This window comes from Oncorhynchus nerka, linkage group LG2, assembly GCF_034236695.1.
Source record: "Oncorhynchus nerka isolate Pitt River linkage group LG2, Oner_Uvic_2.0, whole genome shotgun sequence".
NCBI classification, from domain to species: domain Eukaryota; kingdom Metazoa; phylum Chordata; class Actinopteri; order Salmoniformes; family Salmonidae; genus Oncorhynchus; species Oncorhynchus nerka.
This window is the reverse complement of record NC_088397.1, coordinates 66171464-66180808: the sequence shown is the minus strand read 5'-3', so window position 1 is coordinate 66180808 and position 9345 is coordinate 66171464. Positions and strand designations below refer to the sequence as shown.

Genomic DNA, 9345 nt, shown 5'->3' with positions numbered 1-9345 from the left:
ATTGATTAAAATTCCCTTAAAAACCCCCCAGGCCCAATCTCCACAGGGTGTCACAGCATCTAATGGCTGGTGTGGGGGATGAGACCAATGTAAATAAGACAGAATTCCTTAGAGGACAATACAATTCCTTTCCATAGAGTAATTTAAAGTTCACCCAGTGCAGAAACAAGTTACCACAGAGATCATACATCCATATAGATGGCATAAAGGTTATCTTACAATAGCCCTACTCCATTCTTCACCCCCCGGCTACACCACTCCCTCTTCTTTCTCTGATCCCTAAATTTAGCATCTCTGTCCCAGATTCTTACAGTATTTACTGCTGACTGCAGCCACTCTGCTCTTCTTTAATAAAAATATGTTATCCCTTCCTCCCTCTCTACAATGCTGTGACAATAGGAAGCTAATGAAAATGAATGCTGGTGTGTTCAGGTAAACTTGTCCTCTTACTGACACCTTCCATTACTATACGCTCTAACTCACCTCACCTCTTTAACACTCTCCTTACCTTATTAAGCCAGATTGTTAACGTCCAGTATGTTGTTGTTTTGTATGTGTGTGGGTGTGCATGTGTGTGCACCATACTGATATGGTTACGCGACAAATAACAATACAGATTTTTACCCCTCTGTTAATCCTATTAGTTCCCTTCTCTACACCTAACTCTGTCCTTCATCTCATCCCTTTCCTTCTCCCCCCTAGTCTTTGTTCCTCATCTCTCTCATCTCTTATGCCTTCCAGAACAAAGGGAAAACCTCTGCAGTGCCTGTATAGGAATGAAAGTCACCTTGGGGGAGAGAGAAATGGGAGAGGTAGAAAGAGAGGGAGAAAAACAGCAGAGAGTGTGTGTTAGAGTGAGAGAGAGAAAGAAAAAGAGAGAAAGACTGGCAAGAATAGAAGCAGGAGAGAGTATGAGAGAGAGGGGGGGGAGCACGGATGCAAAGAAAGAGAAAATAGGAGGGGAAAGTGGGATTAGTGGGAAAGGCAGGAAGAGAGGAGGATAGAGGGAGAGAGAGGAACAGGACACAGTGAGTAACAGAGAGAAAGCACTGCATAGCCCCCTCCAATAGAAAAGCAAGTCTCTGCTTTAAAGGTCTAATGCAGACATTTTCATCTCAATATCAAATAATTTCTGGGTAACAAATAAGTACATTACTGTGAATGTTTTCAATTAAAATGGTCAAAAATATACAAAAATCGCTTCTTAGCAAAGAGCAATTTCTCAAGCAAGATTTTTGCTAGGACTGTCTGGGAGTGGTCTGAGTGGGGAGTGGAAAAGTGAAAAACTAGCTGTTATTGGCAGAGGTCTGGAACCATCTTTCTTATTGGTCTATTAACTAATTTACTACTTGATTATGTCAGCAGGCAGGCCAAAACTCCATCCAACCTAAACAGCTTGAAATTTATTTTCAGACCGCTCTTATACCAAAAGGGCATTATCATAATGTTCACAATTTCACAGTATTATTCCAAACTCATACTGTCGAAACACACTAAGTATACAAAACATTAAGAACACTCTTTCCATGACATAGACTGACCAGGTGAATCCAGGTGGAAGCAATGATCCCTTATTGATGTCACTTGTTAATTCCATTTCAATCAGTGTAGATGAAGAGGGGGAGACAGGTTAAAGGATTTTTAAGCCTTGAGACAATTGAGACATGGATTGCATATGTGTGCCATTCAGAGTGTGAATGAGCCAGACAAAAAATGTAAGTGCCTTTGAACGGGGTATGGTAGTAGGTGCCAGGCGGTTTGTGTTAAGAAGTGCACCGCTGCTGGGGTTTTCACGCTCAACAGTTTCCTGTGTGTATTAAGAATGTTCCGCCACTCAAAGGACGTCCAGGCAATTTGACACAACTGTGGGAAGCATTTGGAGTCAACATAGGCCAGCATTCCTGTGGAACGCTTTCCACACCTTGTAGAGTGCAACTCAACATCGGTGTATATAAAACACAGAAAAATCACGTTTTTGAGTGCACTGGGCCTTTAATGAATTTAGAGATAGAATAAACACTTATGGTTAGAGTCAACACTGGATGAGAATGTAGATGCATAGTGATGCATCTGTGAGCTAAACCACCACCCCCACAACTACCGCAGCTCTCGCCTGTAACATCATATAGCCTAGCCATGGCAATGCTCCTACGCATGCACCAATCACAGGCTGTGGGAAAAACTAGAAAGGTAGACTGTCAGAAAAGGCCATTTTCATCAGAATTTGCCTGTGGAGAGCATGTAGCCTAGAAAAGTAGGTCAGACAGGCCAATTCCACCTAGGCTTGCTTTGTAGGCCTATTGATTTTTTATTTACACTCAACTTACACCCACAATCAAAGAACAGATTTACACAACTGTGTTCCACACTAGACCATAGTGTTGAAACCACAACCACCATATCATTTACAGTATATTGCACTGCTGCAGCCTATAGTCTAATTGCTCAGTCTCCAAATTCAAGCAAGCTATTGTAGGGCAGGCAACTATTAAGTTCAGATTCTATTCTTGCTGAGGTGTGCAGCAGTGTGGCGGTTGTGTGACGCAGCTAGCTAGCTGCCTGTCATAAAAGCGTTCATCTTTGACCCCAGGAGGTTCTCAGAGAACGACACTGAATTATTCATTAGGCTCCTCGTGGATCTGATTAAGTGCTGAATTAAATTGATTACAAAAAAATGATTAGCTGCCTTCAAAATCAGAATAATGAGTCAGGCATTCTGGAATGATTCAATGTTGCAGGCAGCAGTGTAGGATTTCCTTGGCCTACATTTGTTACTGGGGAGGTAATTTTCCCAATTTAATGAGATGAAAAAAACATTTTATATTCTGTATATTGTTTAAAAATATTTGGATTAATTGCAGGTACAATTTGTGTTGAAAAATATGTATTTTTTTAAAGCTTATCTTCTCAGCCACATGTGTATCAAGATTTATTTATATCTTATAGGTGGTAGGTCAAGTTTAAACAATGTGTGTAGGTGTTGGCCTGTGGAGGGCTCAGCCTGGCAGTAGCCAGAGCACTAGGAAGTCCCAGTGCTTCCAAAGGACGAACAGAAAAAGGGCCAGTAGGATGGTGGCGGCCCCCCGATCTTGGGTCTTTATGAGCGGAGTGATGAAGTTGGCTGGGGTGGAGATGAACACCAGCACTACGGCCATGAGTGCCAGGATGATGTTGATGAGTTTGCCCAGCAGGGCGCGGGCGTTGGCGTTCTCCACGCCCTCCAACTGCACCACCTGCTGCTGCTGGAGCTCCAACTTAGTGATGCGGGTCAGGCACGACTCCACTGCTTCCTGTACATACACACACATATAACATGTGTACATTATGTACAAATACAAATACAGCAAACATAAAGTTCCAACAGCTTCAGGGGTACTACAGTATAGGCTCTGTTTCTGCACTCATACTTGAGGAGCCCATTTTGCCATGAGGCTGTGAGAAAGATTAGCAGTTTTATAGCTAATCTCACGCTATTCTACATATTTTGCAATAAGGCTGAGAATTTAGAATTTTAAAAGCTAATTTCCTGCTATTCTACATATTTTGCCACAAGGCTGAGAGAACATTTTGCAGTTTTATATCTAATTTCCTGTCATTCTAAAAATGGATCATTTGCTATCTGGACAGGAGGGACCCAATCTCCAAAATATTTCCTTGCGGGAGCTGCGGGGGTGTGTGGTACGTCAGTGTGTTTCAGTACATCTTATACACAGTGCTGTAGTGGTAAAAAGAAATTGGTTGGTAGTTCGCAGTGAGTAAAGTAATGCTCCCTAAACTTTCATTGCATTTTTATGTAAAAGGTGGGTAAATATTCCAAATAAAAAAGGTGAATAAAATGCATTTACATGTGTTTACCCTCCACTACACAGCTGCTTATACACCGTGTCTGCCTCTTTACCTGAGAATCTCGGGTTATCTCATCAGACTGGTAGGCCACTTTCTCCTCCATGCTGGCCAGCTCATGTTTCAGGTTGGACATCTCCTTCTGGTGCAGCTCTGTCAGGTCCTTCAGCTGCTCTTCCAGTCGCTCATACCTGTATCTCTCCTCCTGCAGGCACTGGTTCATGTAGGTGTAGTCACTCTGCAGCTGACTCTTCATGTCCTCGATGGCGTCCTCCATGTGGGCCTGGCTGGCTTTGATCTCCTGCAGGTCTACCAGCTGGGCGTCCCAGGAACTGGGACGGTGGTGCCCATCCAGCCTGGCTGACCCCAGCCCTAACATCCCCTCTTGTCCCCCAGCCCCGGAGCACTCGTCATCACTACCGTCACTGGAGCACTCGTCATCACTGCCGTACTTGGGGCTGGAGGCCAAGGTGAAGCTGCCACTCAGGGGTGCGTTGTCTGAATGCCCCTCTACAGCGTCCTCTATGGTGTCTGTGCTGTCAAATTTGTTGCAGATCAAGCTGGCAAACTCTGTTGGCTTAGATACCACAGCAGTATGAGTGAGTTCTGACACCCCTCCTTTGACCCCCTCCACCACACCTCCACCAAAGCCACTGATCCCTGCTCGTATGTTGGCCCCTACATCCTTCAGCCCCTGCTGCATGTCCACCAGCACATCGTTATGCTGCTGGCCTAGACCATGCTATAAGGAGAAGGAGGTAATGTGAAAGGGGGAAACGGTGTCAACTCAAAAGAAGACCACTGAGACATGGAGGACCCATCTCTCTCTCACACACACACACACACACACACACACACACACACACACACACACACACACTGCTGTAGCTCCTTCAACTTCTTGTGATAATGCTCTAGCTTCTTGTGCAGGTGGGTGATGGTCTGTGCAGACTTCTGGTTCTTCTTTTCAAACACCTGTCTGATACGGAAAGCCTGATGCCTATTGGCATTGTGGGCCAGCTTGAAGTACTCAGCCACGTTGTCATCTCTTGCCTCCTGTTCTATGCGAATCTGCTCAGTGATCTTCAAGATCTTCTGCTGCAGCTGCTCCAGAGCAGTGTGTGTCCGTTGGGCCTCGACAACCACTGACTCTTCAGCCCCTCTGGCCACAGCTCCCACCTCTGCCACAGCCCATGCCCCATCTATGCTGAGGTGAGAGGCGTCAGAGGCGCCATGGCTGGCTGAGGGGGGCAGGCCCAACATTGTCCCCTTGCTCTAATCCAGCTAAAAGGGCCAGCGGTAGGGAGGCAGGCGTGATAGAGTGCAGGTAAAGAGAGTGGAGTGAATATAATTTATGCGAGGGCTGCATTAGACAGTAAAATATATTTTTAAAGCAAAAAACCATCACAATGACAGATGTGGTGATTCTTTCCTCGCCCAACCTCCAGCCCCCAGTCTCAGATCTTCAGCATGGCTGAAGTAGGCAGGAGGCTCCTGACAGAGCTGCCTTCAACGATGTGTGTAAATACCATTTTAACAGTGCATAAACTACTTCTAAGAAATCATGATGGACAGTGCATTGATTCTAACCATAATTATATAAACAAAAATCTGTACTATCAATTGATAGATTTCCCCTCCGTTCAGTGCTAATTTTAACGAATGAAGTATCCGGTTGATTTTGGGAAAATATGAGTACAACTGTCTTACCTTTAAAGAAAAAATAAATACATAACTGCATAGTTCAAATTGCCATAGCTTCAAATTGTTTTGTAGACCACTTATGACATCACCAGGTTACAGGATTTTCATTTTATGGAATAGAATGTATCTGGTAATTACACTGATTATGACACAGCACTGAACATCAAAGCCATAGAGAGTTACGTAACATTAAAAAAAAAAATGTACATAGCATTGTTGAAATAATCCCCATTTAATGTTAATAGGGACATAACATGGCTACCATAAAATGTTGCAGTGTTATGTAAATGCATCACAATGCTCATAGACATTCAGTTTTACTGTATTTTTTCAATAATCCCCATGTAATGTTAATGGAGAGCTACAGTAGCATGGCTGTCATAGAATGTTGAAGTGTTAAGTAAATACAGCATAATGCAGAAACTGCATTGGCCCAACTCTTTAAATACATAGCTCTGTACAACATTAATAAGACTATCCACAATAAACACATTGTGCGCCTGTAACCACTCATTGTTTTAAACCCTCTATCATCCAGAAGGTGAGGTCAGTACAGGTGCATCGAAGCTGGGACCTAGAGACTGAAAAACAGCTTCTATCTCAAGGCCATCAGACTGTTAAAAAGCCATCACTAGCAGATTAGAGGCTGCTTTCTATAGACATAGACTAGAAATCACTGGCCACCTTAGGTAATGGAACATTAGTCACTTTGACAATGTTTATATATCTTGCATTACTCATCTCATACAGTTGAAGTCGGAAGTTAACATACACTTAGGTTGGAGTCATTAAATCTTGTTCAACCACTCCACAAAATTCTTGTTAACAAACTATAGTTTTGGCAAGTTGGTTAGGACATCTACTTTGTGCATGACAAGTAATTTTTCCAACAATTGTTTACAGACAGATTATTGCACTTAAAATTCACTGTATCACAATTCCAGTGGGTCAGAAGTTTACATACACTAAGCTGACTGTGCCTTTAATTAACCAGCTTGGAAAATTCCAGAAAATTATGTCATGACATTAGAAGCTTCTGATAGGCTAATTGACATCATTTGAGTCAATTGGAGGTGTACCTGTGGATGTATTTCAAGGCCTACCTTCAAACTCAGTGCCTCTTTGCTTGACATCATGGGAAAATCAAAAGAAATCAGCCAAGACCTCAGAAAAAATAATTGTGGACCTCCACAAGTCTGGTTCATCCTTGGCAGAAATGACCAAACACCTGAACATACCACGTTCATCTGTACAAACAGTAATACGCAAGTATTAACACCATGGGACCACGCAGCCGTCATACCGCTCAGGAAGGAGACGCGTTCTGTCTCCTAGAGATGAAAAAAGTTACAATCAATCCCAGAACAACAGCAAAGGACCTTGTGAAGATGCTGGAGGAAAAAGGTACAGAAGTACCAATATCCACAGTAAAAACACTCAAACAAAGTAACAAAACGAAAGTGAACAGTTCTGTCAGTAAACAAAGATCAAAACAGAAAATAACTACCCACAAAACACAGGTGGGAAAAAGGCTGCCTAAGTATGATTCCCAATCAGAGACAATGATAGACAGCTGCCTCTGATTGGGAACCAAACTCGGCCAAAACAAAGAAATAGACAACATGGAATGTCCACCCCAAATCACACCCTGACCTAACCAGTGCGTGACACATAAAAAAAGCAAGACAACGGTTTGCAACTGCACATGGGGACAAATATCATATTTTTTGGAGAAATGTCCTCTGGTCTGATGAAACAAAAATAGAACTGTTTGGCCATAATGACCATCGTTAAGTTTGGAGGGAAAAGGGGGACGTTTGCAAGCCGAAGAACACCATCCCAACCGTGAAGCACGAGGGGTGGCAGCATCATGTTGCAGGGCTGCTTTGCTGCAGGAGGGACTGGTGCACTTCACAAAATAGATGATATCATGATGAAAGAAAAGTATGTGGATATATTGAAGCAACATCTCAAGACATCAGTCAGAAAGTTAATACTTGGTCGCAAATGGGTCTTCCAAATGGACAATGACACCAAGCATACCTCCAAAGTTGTTACAAAAAGGCCAACAAAGTCAAGGTATTGGAGTGACCATCACAAAGCCCTGACCTCAAACCAATAGAAAATGTGTGGGCAGAACTGAAAAAGTGTGTGCGAGCAAGGAGGCCTACAAACCTGACTCAGTTACACCAGCTCTGTCAGGAGGAATGAGCCAGAATTCACCCAACTTATTGAGGGAAGCTTGTGGAAGGCTACCCGAAACATTTGACCAAAGTTAAACAATTTAAAGGCAATGTTACCAAATATTAATTGAGTGTAGGTAAACTTCTGACCCACTGGGAATGTGATGAAAGAAATAAAAGCTGAAATAAATCATTCTCTCTACTATTATTCTGACATTTCACTTTCTTAAAATAAAGTGGTGATCCTAACAGACAGGGAATTATTACTAGGACTAAATGTCAGGAATTGTGAAAAACTTAGTTTAAATGTATTTGGCTAAGGTGTATGTAAACTTCCAACTTCAACTGTATGTATATACTGTATTCTATACTATTCTACTGTATCTTAGTCACTTTAATCATGTTTACACATCTTGCGTTACTCATCTCATGTATATACTTGATTCTATATTATTCTACTGTATCTTAGTCCATGCCGCTCTGACATCGCTCGTGCATATACAGTATGTATATTTTCTTAATTCCGTTCCTACTTAGATTTGTGTGCATTGGGTATACGTTGTGAAATTGCTAGATATTACTTGTTAGATATTACTGCACTGTCGGAGGTAGAAGCACAAACATTTCGCTACACCCGCAATAACATCGCTAAACACGTGTATGTGACCATACATCACAAACCCCTGAAGTGTGTTATTGGTATTATAAACTGGTTACCAACGTAATTAGAGCAGTAAAAATACATGTTTTGTCATACCCATGGTATACAGTCTGATATACCATGGCTGTCAGCCAGTCAGCATTCAGGGCTCGAATCACCCAGTTTATAATTCATTTTATAATACAAATAATACATTCTAGAGTGTGCATTATTACCCTATAATGCATGGAATATTTGCATGGTAGAATTTTTGCATGTTTTGTTTGAGCTACTTTTGAACGGAAAAGTCTAATTGAAAACAGTATTGAAAACTAGGACTGAAGATTTGGTTAGCTAAACTTGCAAGTCTGTTTGTTTGATTACCAAGGCAACTATTATCTAGTAAACTTGCTAGCTACTTCAGTGGATGTTGAACACATTTCTACCAAAAAATGAACACATTTCTAGTGGCAAATGTGTTCAATTATAGCCATGGTATAAAAGGATCATCAACTTAGGGCTCTGCGTGTTCTCTGGAAAATAATGCAACTCCATGGAAGGTCAGTTCCACTCCTCTAGCGTGTCATGGAACCCTCCATGTTGTTCATTATTTTCCATAGAATGCATAGCACCTCGTCGATTATCCCTTACGTAGTGTCATGTAAATGCATCATCATGCTCACTGTAAAGATTCAGTTTTATAATATTGTTTTTATATTCCCCATGTAATGTTAATGGGAAGCTAACAGTGCAGCCATAGAATTTTGAAGTGTCATTTAACTGCATCATAATGCAGAAACCGTGTTGGCCCAACTCTCTAAATACATGGCTCTGGTTGGGCCTGCACTTCATCTTGACTGACATCACACACACATGGATGTGTGGAGCTGTGAGCATCTGCAGATTATTTCTTCCCATTATAAAAGATTTTTACTCCCTTACTAGCTCTGACTTTGCGGATAGCAACTTTATTGA

The 9345-nt window shown here is 42.0% G+C and overlaps 1 pseudogene; it reads right to left on the bottom strand.

The window, feature by feature from the left end:
* Positions 1-699: 699 nt before the first annotated feature.
* The window catches only part of LOC115131471 (transmembrane and coiled-coil domains protein 2-like), a 53864-nt pseudogene continuing 45218 nt past the window's right edge, over positions 700-9345 (bottom strand).